The sequence below is a fragment of the Pan paniscus genome, chromosome 6 (assembly GCF_029289425.2).
Source record: "Pan paniscus chromosome 6, NHGRI_mPanPan1-v2.0_pri, whole genome shotgun sequence".
NCBI lineage: Eukaryota > Metazoa > Chordata > Mammalia > Primates > Hominidae > Pan > Pan paniscus.
In genome coordinates this window covers 19,808,525-19,821,022 of record NC_073255.2, presented here as the reverse complement: position 1 = coordinate 19,821,022, position 12,498 = coordinate 19,808,525, and the positions used below count along the sequence as shown (strand labels likewise).

Genomic DNA, 12,498 nt, shown 5'->3' with positions numbered 1-12,498 from the left:
GAAAAAGTTATGGGAAGTAAGACACAAAACACAACAGAAACATTTTTTTCATTTTTTTAAGCTAAAGAAAACAGAGATAAAGTGTCTGTTATGATAGACCAGAAATAACACATTATCTTAGATTTGACCTCTGCTCTTCTGGGTGGTGAAGGTTTTCCTTAACATGTTTGGAAAAAAGAAAAATCAAGCATATGCTGTTTCACAAAGCCAAGAAGCCTTCCTTGGATGGCTCTGAAAACGTGTTCATCACAAGACGGTTAGGCCTCCAGACACGGCTTGTTCATAATGTAAATAGTCCATCCTTTGGGATTAGACTTTCTGGCAAGGCCTGCTGCATTGAAGGATGGTTACTTTCCCAATTATATATGCATTGCAGCCAGACATATTCACTTTGATTCAATAAATTACATGCCCATATATGTCTTATATAACCTATAAGAAACAGTGTTCAACACTGGTACTGGTTTTGAGGTAGCCTAGTTTTCATTGTCTGAAAACTAGGATGGTGCGTCGCATGCCATGTTTAAGATTAAGCTTTGTTACATTAACATCCTTATAAGATGCAAATGATCCAATCTGCTCTTTAGAGTTCATGAATGTGGCCCTGATTATCATTCAGTTTTATGTATCCTGTATGTGCGTGTGTATGTGTGTATGTCTATAGCAGTGTTTCCCAGCTTTGGCACTGTTGATATTTGAGGCATTTGAGACAGTATAATTCCTTGTTGTCAGGGTCATAATGTCCTATGTATTGCAAGATGTTTGGCGGCAACATGGCCTCTACCCACTAGACGCCAGCAGCACCCCTCCACCTCACCCAGTCGTGACAATGAAAAATGTCTCTGGACATTGCAAATGTCTCCAGGAGGGCAAAATAGTCTGTATTTGGGAAGCACTGATCTATGGTAACCTTTTAAAAGTGAGACTGTAAAAGAACTGATAATGACTAAACACAAATGATGCAAAAAAATTACATTTTATTAGACAGTATAAGTATGTTTATAAATACATTTCTATAAATGAAAATATAATGTGCTATTAATAACACGTATTTAGTGCTGCTTTTCGCCTTCAATACATCCTTACTAACAATGTAGTAAAGCTACTAGGGCTGGGAGGTATTTATTTAAGGTCTGGACCTCAACTTTCCATTCTTTCATGATAATTTTTTAAATTTGTTAAAAATATTATATAAGTTACATAATATTCTTTACTACATGGTCAAATCTCTGTATTAGATCTTTTAATAACAAGGAATAACCGTTTCAATCTCACTTTAAGCGTAGTTGCATGAATTTGTAGTCAGGCTTCTACCTCTGTTTTTAGTTATCTGGTATGAACTTGGAAATAGTAGGAAAAAACAAAAAACACAAAACAAAAAACCTTTAATCCTTTGCTAGGCTCATAGAGGGATGTCTAGTAGGTCTTTTGGTTTGAGTAGAAGGAAAGCACGCTCTGAGTTGAGAATCCTAGGTCAAGGTCTCTATTGCTATGCAAAAATCATTAACTCCTTGATGCCTCCTGTATCGCAATAGCAAATGTCTCTCTTGAGTATAGCCACACGAAGTTATACTGTTTAAAGCAGACATGGCTACACATTATATGACACAGTATTACAGGAGAGTAAAAAGTGATTTTTCTTTATGACTTCAGAGCTTTACTCATCTACTTTTTTTTAGTTACAATAATGTACTGACTTAGACATGATTTAATCAGCCTTCTCTAATTCTATATGACATTGGGCTGGGCACATTGCAATTAGAACTTTGTTTTCTTGCATGTAAAATAAAAATCAGATACCTGTTTCTGAGGTTGTTAGGATTTGAAAAGCTAGCGCTGGCCTAGTGGCATTCAGGGAAGGTCGGGTCCTTTTTCCTAATAAAGGACAGATAGAGAAAGTAGTTCTTATATGTTATGCTCTAGAAGTCCCTTCTTGGACTCTGATAATATAAGGAAGCAACCCTCCTGTCTTGCTGAAATAGACCTGGACTCAGATTTCATAGCAGTTGTAGGTAATAGCAGAGTAGCAATGGTTGCCAATGAACCTCATCTCTGGCTCAACTCTGTTGGAAACAGTTGCAACTTTCTGCTTCATTGGCAGCCCCAACAAACATTAAGGTAGGAGGATCAGTTCTTAGGAAATGTGAGAGACTGGCAGGGATTCAGGCTGTACTGGAGTGTCAGATCAACTAAGAAAGAGATGGTGCTTAGAAGCCAAAATAGCCACACCATCTTCTGCCTCTTTTGTCTCAAATGGCTCACACTAAAACAGTCTGAGACTGTGTGGCATAAAATACATATTCAAAACATCATATGTCAAATCTGTGGCTTGTGAAAATTTCCTGTACAAAAAGAAAATTCTTTATTAACAGTATGGAATCAAAATCAGCTCTATGAAAACCTTTCTTAATAGAGCCCTGAATAAACACATCGATTTTTTAATCATCTCAAAGATGGCCTTTTCAACACAGATTATTATATATGATCATATCTAAGTCATTATTTTTGAAGTAAAATTACAGGGGTGACAAAGGAGCAATGCTACTTTTCAGAGTCCAACCAGTGAGAATGATAAATGAGGCAAATAGTTCATTGAAAGTAGTCACATTGCAATTCTCGTGGTTTATCTTCTACAAACTGAGAGTTTTAACACAAATCAAAAAATATTTATGAAAATAATGTTACTTTGCCTAGACAGCCTCTGGTACCCCTTTATTTAATTATAACTAGTTAAAATTATCTTAGCCGATAAGGAATTGATGTCTGGCCAGATTCACACATTCATGAATGACATAATGGTCTTCTCAAAATGAGGCTGCACAAGCCATCAGAGATATGCCTCCAAGACTAGAACAGGGAGTAACTTTCTTCCAGATGTCATCATGGGACCAATATGACCAAAATCCATGATTGATGCAGTTTGAATATTTGTTCCCACCCGAATTTCATGTTGAATTGTAATACCCGCTGTTGGAGGTGGGGCCTGGTAGGAGGTGTTGGATCATGAGGACGAATGCCTCATGAATGGCTTGTGCCATCCCCTTGGTGATAAGGGAGCTTTTACTCTGAGTTTACATGAGATCTGGTCATTTAAAAGTGTGTGGCCCCTTCCTTCCCATACTCTCTCTCACTTGTTCCTGCTTTTGCCATGTGACGTGTCTGTACCCCCTTTACCTTCCACCATGATTTTAAGCTTCCTGAGGCCTCCCCCAAAGCCAGGCAGATGTTGGCACCATACTTCCTGTAAAGCCTGCAGAACCATGAGCCAATTAAGCCTCTTTTATTTATAGATTACCCAGTCAGGTATTTCTTTATAGCAATGCAATAATGGCCTAGCACAATGGTTCATTATTAATTATTATTTCAAAAATCTTAAAACATTTGTCTGAAAAGTTCAATTATTTTGTATTATAGTTTAGTGTTAGAATAGTTTATAGAAAAATATTTAAATATTAAAAAAATTATAACACTTTTTTTTTAATTTTTGATATGATGGTGACCTAAAAATTGGAGCTTTCTATCTCTGAGAGGCTCTGCTAATGTCATTTTTACTGTTTATTGTAATGGCAACCTGCATAGCACCAGAGCGAGAGGTAATTGGACCACTGAATAACATCTGAAGTCTGAGTAACAGCCCTTTGTCATGAAAGATGATGACTGAAAGCATTTTGTCAATGTTCTGTAGGACAGAATCCAGAATTCTGGACTATCACCACTCTATCACTCCTGGAGTCCAAAAAACATTAAAAAGGATTTAACAAAATAATTAAATTGAGCTCATAACTTGAGGAGATTTTGTATTTGGCAAAGGCACTTGAGAGCAAAATCTTCCTTAGCAACCAGTTAATTATGATCTCTTGGCTATGTTCACCAATACCCCCATCATCCATTCAGACACTGTTTTTGTCTGCATTTCACAGATACATATAGCCATCAATTCATCTAAAGTCCTGGATGCTCTACTTAAGAAACCAATTTACCTGTAGTAGATTAAATAGTATACTTGATGGCATTTTGAAATGTAAAATACACTAGAAATCGGTGCTGTTATTTTTCTCAGATAAATCGCCGCACTGATTACCATGAAGTACATTGATGTCACTATCACTATGACAACATTGTGACAAGAACTAGTCACTCTAAGCTACCTAGTAAAAGGAAATGTCATCTATATTTCTGAATAAAATATAACACACAGAACCTCTGCTTTTGTACATAAATTAGTACCTTACTGGCTAGGGAATGTTGAATCACAGTTGGATGAAGAAACAATTCATGTTAATGTTTCTCTAAAGGTAAGATTTGAATATTTGAAAAATGTATACTTTAACTTTTTGATCAATTAAAAGGGAAGCATGGTTTTATCATGATAACATAAGGACCTATTTGATGGAATAAATGCCCTTCTCTTTATTTGGTTATATTTTGCACTTAAAGTACAATTCAGTTATAGGAACAAATAGTCTAGATAGGTGAGTTTTGAGATATATTTGAAGATTATTATGTGAAGTAACATTTGAATCAGTCTTTATACTTTTAGGATATTGCATAATTTTTAATTTTCAGCTTTTAAAGATAGAAGTGAGTCATCTACTTGTACTATTCCTTTTTTAATTAAGCAAAGATTTAAAATCTTTGTTGTTGTTGTTAACTTTAAAAATAACTTGTCTCTCATGTGTTTTCTGCCCCCTTTCCCCAGGGGTGTCCTATAGAAAATAAACGCAGCGTGTTATAACCATAGAAAGAAAATATTAGTCATCACAAACACCACTCATTTACAAATGCACAGCTGCCAGTATTTTTGGGTTATTTATGCTCAGTTTTGTACTTGTTTTAGTTTGTACAGTATAGTGTCAGTATTCTGACATTTGGTGTTTAAAGAACTGTATTACCACATGATATGACATGCAACAGTTGACAAATGGCAATTTTCCCAGTAATGTTTGCCTTTTTATTTGATCTGAGCCAAATCTGAAACTCTTAAGAGGAATTCCTTCCTGATAACACTTGTTTAATTTAAATAATATATTTTAAATAGTATGTTTTAATTTGATTTTAAATAATTTTAAATTTATGTTTTAAATTTATTTTAAATATTTATAAATTTAAATATCTTAAATTTACTATTATAAAATAATATATTTTAGATTTATTTTTATATGTAATTTATATATACACAACCTGTCTGAAATTTAAAATTTTACTATTTATTTTGGTCAATTAAGACAATGTGACTGTTATGCATCATATATAATATGGGCTGTAATCTCAGAGATGGTCACTTTGATGTCTTATAATTTCTTAGTTGCATAAACATGATTAAAAGGCTATTTTTTTTCTAATGCATAATTTGGTGCTAGAGGCACCCAAAGAAAAACAGAAATATCTTTGGTGAAGGGTGTGTTGTTCTGAGTGTATTAACTAACACAAAAACTCAAGTATGTTTTTAGTATTATACAAATATCTATTTAGAACAATTGAGAAAAAGAAAAATTGAGCATGGAAAATAAGTAGCTCCAGGTCTCTCTGAGAAATAGTATGATTAACTTAATTTTCAATCCATATGTTATTGTATCAATTTCTGTTTTAGAGTCCAGATATACATATTTTGATTATATTAATTTTAACTAAACAGTATTTTCTAACTTATACTGACTGTGGCTATAATATACACAATATAGATGAGGAAGAAAATACATTTAATTTCAATTAAAAATGTTTTGAATATTCCTTAATAGTATTTTAAATAAAAATTAAATAGAGGTAAGCATAGAGATAAGTAGAGAAGAAATATATTCCGAAGTCTATTGGATATGTAGAAACTTCAAGACGGGAGGATTTCAGACTTGTATTTTTAGTGAAAAAACTTCAAAATTGATTGCCTTGTAAGAGATTTATTTTCAAGAGGCACACTTCCCCTACAAATTATAGTTTCTATTTTAAAATAAGCCTTTAGCAGAGCATATTGTATATCATTAAAAAAATCTGTTCCAAACCATCCATCTAACCTATTTTTATCATATAATACAAGCATTAGTTGGATTTCCTAGACCATATATAACGTTAACCCACTTTCTGCAAGCTCCCACCCATATGTATGTATACACACATACGCAAACACACATTCACATGCTTTGTGTTTAGAGTGGAAAGATAAGTATGTGCATATTCTTCTCTGTAATCCAAATGATATATTTCGCTATAACTACATTTTAATCTCTCTGTTAAAAATTTTTAAAGAGGCAAACAAACTTAGAATCCAATTTCCTAAGAATGATTTTTTATTTGAAGATTTAAGCAACAGCAGATTTTGTCTGTTTTTTTTTTTTTTTTTTAACAATCTTTGAGAGGACATCAGCAATCATCTTCTCATAAGAGGCATTCAAATATTAAGAAATTGAATTCAGATCTAATGGAATACCAGTCATATCTTTAATTCATCACTTCAATGTGATGATTACTCCTTCATCTAATGTTTTAAATTTATTTAAGTTCAGTGATTTTATAGCAAGACAGAAAGAGAAGATAGCAAGTTATTTTTTTCTTTTCCTTTCCTGTGGATTTGAAAACAAACATTTTAGTTAACTGATCTGGAAATGAATAAAAATTGTTGCTTATAAATTTAGGATAAAAGGAGAAGCACAATCTCTGTTAGTCACAAAATGATTTAGTCCAATTTGCCAGCAAAAGTTACATCAAATAGCTTTTAGAGTACATGAGGAATTCTAAAATTTAGAAATATATTAAATCTAAAATGGAGATTTTTACTGGTATTTATGTTATAGTATGATGATATATTAAGCTTTAGTTTATTTGCAATACATGGTGAAAATGGCACTTGTGAATAAAATAGACATTCCAGACTCTAATTTTTTTCACACCTAGAACCTAATGTAAACTGGCTTGCCATTATTTTTTGTAGCAATATAATCTTGAGTTTCTTTAAAAATGCCTTCAATAGGCCAGGCATGGCAGCTCACACCTGTAATCCCTGCACTTTGGGAGGCCTAAGTGGGCAGATCACCTGAGGTCAGGAGTTCAAGGCCAGTCTGGCCAACATGGTGAAACCCCATCTCTACTAAAAGTACAAGAAATTAGCCGGGTAATCACAGCTACACAGGACGCTGAGTCAGGAGAATCACTTGAACCCCGGAGGCTGAGGCTGCAGTGAGCCGAGATTGTGCCACTGCAATTCAGCCTGGGCAACAAGAGTGAAACTCCACCTCAAAAAAAAAAAAAAAATGCTTTCAATATCCTTTTGTAGGCAAGTTTAGGTATTGCTGTGACTTTTTGAAAAAAATAAAAATAAAAGATTTTCATCTATCCAGGAATTTTTCCACAGTGTTGCATTTGATACGTTTAATTTTAATGTACTTATTATTTCTTTTTTCATTCTTTTTCCTAAATAAGCCTAGTTGGTTTCAGAAATGTTGCTTTAAATTCAATTGACTGTCTTGCCGTTAGAATATGAAAAATTGGCTAGGTATTTTTACTCAGCTACAAATCTTGAACCAAATAATTCTTGTAAAAGTACTGTATTTAATGTTCACACAGTCAGCTATCTTGTGGCTAGAGTTTTCCGCCAAGAGTACACCACAAGCTTTTTGTTAATATTATTCAGAAGTGGGAACGGAGGTAGGAAACTTGATTTCCTGCAATATGAATGAGATTTTTTCCTCTAATATCTCAGAGCTCAGTCAACACAGGGGCACTTTGAAATATATTTATTTATGACTATTGTTCCTTTCATGAGCCCAAGAATTCTCCAGCTTCTGAAATACACATCTTATTTACTTGCTATCACCATCTGTCAGAAAATATTTTGAGTTGAACAGAAGCAGCAGCAGAATAATCCCACCTGCAGATGCTGTTCAACTGAGAAATTAATCCCAACAATTGAAGTCATCAGGAAGAGAGCTCTGACTTAGTTCTGTTTTCATTGTGACACAAAAGTTTACCTTATTTGACTCCTTGGGAAAATGAAAGTAAATGCTAATTATATTTCATTCAGATTTGCGTTTGAAACTTTAGGGCTTTACAAAAAAATGGTTCAAGAATTCTGTGACACCTTCCCTGCCACTTCCTGGCCTTGTTTCCCTGGTATCTGTGCCATCCTAGTGTACACTGTCCATCTGCACTCCAGCCTGCCGTTCAGAAATGGTGTCCATGGCTGGGTAAGAGTGTGGGGTTAACATTTGAAAGAGAGATTCAAAGAATACTACGCAGTGTATTCCCAGCTTCAAGATTTGCATCCCTGTTAAAGCAAGATAAAAGTATAGCCTTTGGGAGTCAGGGGGAGAGTTACAGAAAGGCAGTCATTCACTTTTGGGGAAGGGGTATGAAAACAAGAGGGCAATTTTACCTGCTTTCACTTTGTGATTGATGACACGGGAGCATTTTGAGGATATGCTATGTGTTTTTTTCTCCTCTGGTTTATTTATTTATTTATTCCTTCATTTTTCCTATGAGCAACTCATTTTTTTCATGTATTCAGTCGACTAACGTTTATTGAACATTATAGCTTTATAAATCTTTTTTTTTTATTTTTACTTTATTTGCCAAACCTGTTTCTGCCTCGAGGTTTTACAGTTTCACATTACCCTGTTTTATTTCTTTATAGCACTTGTCACTTCTGGAAACCATACTATTTGTTTGCTATATTGTCTGGTTCCCTCTTAGGAAGTGTTAAGTTTCATGAGTAAAGAAACTCTATGTTGTTCAATGCTGAATTCTCCAGATGTAGCAGGATGCCTGGCATGTGATGCTGATAGTTCATCATCGTCGTCGTCATTATCATCATTGGTAGCAGCCAATCTCTACAAAACTTTTAATATTTTTTCAGCAAATGAAATAATGAATGATTGAAGTCATGTCATATAATGTATTGGGATTAATTAAGCCCAACCCATGTTACTGCACTTAATGATCTATTGATCCCATAAATTTTCACTTTCAAATACAGTCACATGCCACATAATGATGTTTCAGTCAAGGATGGACTGCATGTACAACGAGGTCCCATAAAATTCTAGTGAACATGAAAATTTTCTATAGTCTAGCAATGTCTTAGACTTCATAATGTCATAATGTGTCAGTAGAACACATTGCCTTTTCTATGTTTAGATATGTTTCAATACACAAATACTTACCATTGTGTTATAATTGCCTACAGCATTCAGTTTAGTAACGTGTTATACAGTTTTGCAGCCTAGGAGCAATAGGCTATAGCATTTAGCTTAGTCGTGTAGTAGACCAATGGTCCAAACCGTTTTGGCATGAAGGACCTGTTTCATGAAAGACAGTTTTTCCATGGGGGTTGGGGGATGCATGGTTTTGGGATCATCAGGCATTAGACTCTCATAAGGAGCACACAACCTAGATCCCTCGCATGCTTAATTTACAATAGGATTCATGCTCCTGTGAGAATCTAATGCTGCTGCTGATCTGACAGAAGGTGGAACTCAGGCAGTAATGCTCATTGGCCCACCACTCACCTTCTGCTGTGCAAACTGGTTCCTAACAAGCCACAGACTGATACTGGTCCCTGGCCTGGGGTTGGGGACCCCTGTAGTAGTCTGTGCCATCTAGGTTTGTATGAGTACAGTTACGACATTTACACAAAGAGGAAATCACCTAACAACAGGCTTCTCAGAAAGTATCCCCATTGTTCATTGAAGCCTGACTGTAACTCAGTTTCCTAAGCTGGAGGGTATCTGCAATCACCCTTCTTTAGTATCACCCAGGCATATTTGTGTTAGACAGGGATTAGCATCAGTATTTTGCAAGATCTGAAAGTATGAAGTTGATATTCATTTAAATTTTTTGTGATACTAGAAATCTTAAGAAAAACTGATAGACGGTAATATCAAGATTCTACCTACCTTTGGTTGTTCTCTGATATCACCATAATCTGTTGCTGCAATTGTTATGATTGTTTTTGTTAACTCTTTTACAAATAGCATAATGCTGGTCAAGACAATAAATCATCAAAATAAATGACAGACTGGAAAACCAGTAAAATGAATTCTGCAAAAGTGAATGGACTCTCTTATATTTAGTTTTAAATGTGTAGCTGATAATACATAGTAAGAAAAAGCCCAAAATAACAGTATTAACTTTTAAACAAATACATCGCATTATTTGCATGTTGCAAATGTATGGTCAATATGCTAAAAACATTAAATTACCTGTGATTTAATAAATGTATATGCTCAAATAAAGAATGCCATGTACTACATTTCAAGAGAAATATCACATTTTACTTCCATTTTGACAGGGTCTGCTTTTCCAGAGCAAAGGGCCTGAATTTAGTCACTGGGAATTTTTGGGTAAAGAATGAGTAACTCTCTCCCTGTGGCCTTGTAAGGAGAATCCAAACAATGGCTAATAGAAACAGCTGGATGACACTCAGGTTCCTTCAAAGTCTGAGATTTGGTTATTAGGTAAATTACTCAAGGCAAAAAAGGAACCCCAGGAAAGTGAATGGGAAAAGACAGTTAGGATTTTTATATTTCCAATCATCAGAGAACTTATTAAATTGTTTTTCACAAAGAGCCCTCTTGAAATCTTACAATTTTGATTCCGTCTATATTTAAAGGAGCCACAAATACGTAATTTATTACCATAGATTTTTTACTGTGAATACAATATTACATTTAGCTTGATTCAAGTAGTCATGTACACAAACACAATAGATCAGAGATTATTCAAATCAAATGTTCTAAAGCCTCAAGTTAGAAACTAATTTAAAAAATTGTTCATGTTCTAATTGTTACTTATCACCTAAAAGCTAGCTTACTGTTCCTTCACTAATGTGAAAGTACGTCAATGGCAGTTTGTTTTTATAATCTCCATACTTTAATGTTTTGTTGAGAAAAAAAAGAGACGAGAACAAAGATCAAACTTGTCTTGAGATAAAAAGATGTAAAGAGGATCATATAAATATTTGTTACCTATTTGCAACCGGTAGCATTAAGGAGAAATGGACAAAGGTATTTCAGTTTTGAATTTCTCTACTATATGGAGTGTGGCTGAATGAGCTGTCACTCTTTTTACCTCACTATATGTTTGTCAGAAATAGAAATACTCATTGATCCTCAGTAATTATTAGAGTAGGTTATTGCTTTGCACTAACTTTAGGTTGCTTTCCCTCTCTCTCTCGATCTCTCTAATACATTTTGCTCTAATTATTTTATCTGGCTAAAATTTTCTACTGCAATTCATTAGTCTTACATAAGTTACTTACTTTTAGCATTTTAAACAATTCACCAGTAAAAATATTTCAAGTTTTTAAAGCTCTATAATTATATTTTTGCAGAAAACTATGTATAAAATTAGGCCAAAAAAAAATAAAGTTATGTTTTTAATTATGAAAGACTTTTTTTTTTTTTTTAAATAAATCACATGCTTCTAAAGTCAGAAAACGGGCTGGGCGCGGTGGCTCGCACCTGTAATCCCAGCACTGTGGGAGGCCGAGGTGAATGAATCACTTGAGGCCGGGAGCTCAAGACCAGCCTGGCCAACATGGTGAAACCTCGTCTCTACTAAAAATACACAAATTAGTCAGGCGTGGTGGTGCATGCCTACAATCCCAGCTACTTGGAAGGCTGAGGCAGGAGAATGCTTGAACTCAGGAGGCAGAAGTTCCAGTGAGCTGAGATAGTGCCATTGTGCTCCAGCCTGGGCAACAGAGACTGCATCTCAAAAAAATAAAAATAAAAATAAAAATAAATCAAGTCAGGAAACACTTGTTCTTTAGGATGTGCTGTGAATGAAATAGTTTGTTTGCATTCTTATGTAGGAGTTTTGAAATCCTCCTAGATTTTCTCCAGCACATATGGATTAAGGTTTTCATTTAAAATTTTCCATCTTTCAAGTAAAAAATTCTGCAGCTAACCAGCTAAAGTTTCAGTCTAAAAATAAAAGTTAAAATCAATTCAGTAGTTTAAGTGAACCAATAACTACCATAAACCATTTCACTAAATTGGTTCATTTCAAATAACTGGTTTATTGCAAAGGTTTGCATTATATATAAAATGAATAAAATACATCAAAATATATGGTACAATGTACAATTCATGCATAATATTTCCTTAAGATGAAATTTGAAAGAGCTTTAGATATTAAGCATCTTGCATTATTTTATTTTTATTTAACATTCTGCAATGTAGATTTTATATGGTATGTAATGAAATATTCTCAGTAATTATATATAGCCCCTTCTCTGATTGTCAGTTATTTATCTTTATAGTGTCTCTATATTTGAGCTGACAAAAAAAGGAAAGAAAATTAAAAATTAATTAGATTGCCTGAGGTTATTCCATGGAATGGGGCCAAAAATAAAAATCCAAACAAATCTCTCATCTGGTCAGTCTGTTCTAATGGAAGCAGCACAAGCTCAGGCAGTAAACAACTTTGATTGAATGTTCCCTTAAAGGCCAGGCATGGTGGCTCAAGCCTGTAATCTCAGCACGTTAGGACGCTAAAATGGGAGGATTG

General features: G+C 34.3%; 1 protein-coding gene across 4 annotated transcripts in view; it reads left to right on the top strand.

Annotated features, from left to right (window-relative positions):
* Positions 1 to 4,131: 4,131 nt before the first annotated feature.
* Positions 4,132 to 12,498, top strand: part of DGKB (diacylglycerol kinase beta) — an 835,560-nt gene continuing 827,193 nt past the window's right edge. For 3 of the 4 annotated variants that reach the window (XM_057302827.2, XM_057302829.2, XM_057302824.2), the window contains exon 1: positions 4,132 to 4,295. The gene's annotated coding sequence lies outside the window, so the exon portion shown is untranslated. The remainder of the gene's footprint in view (positions 4,296 to 12,498) is intronic. The other variant, XM_034963730.3, reaches the window with a different exon arrangement.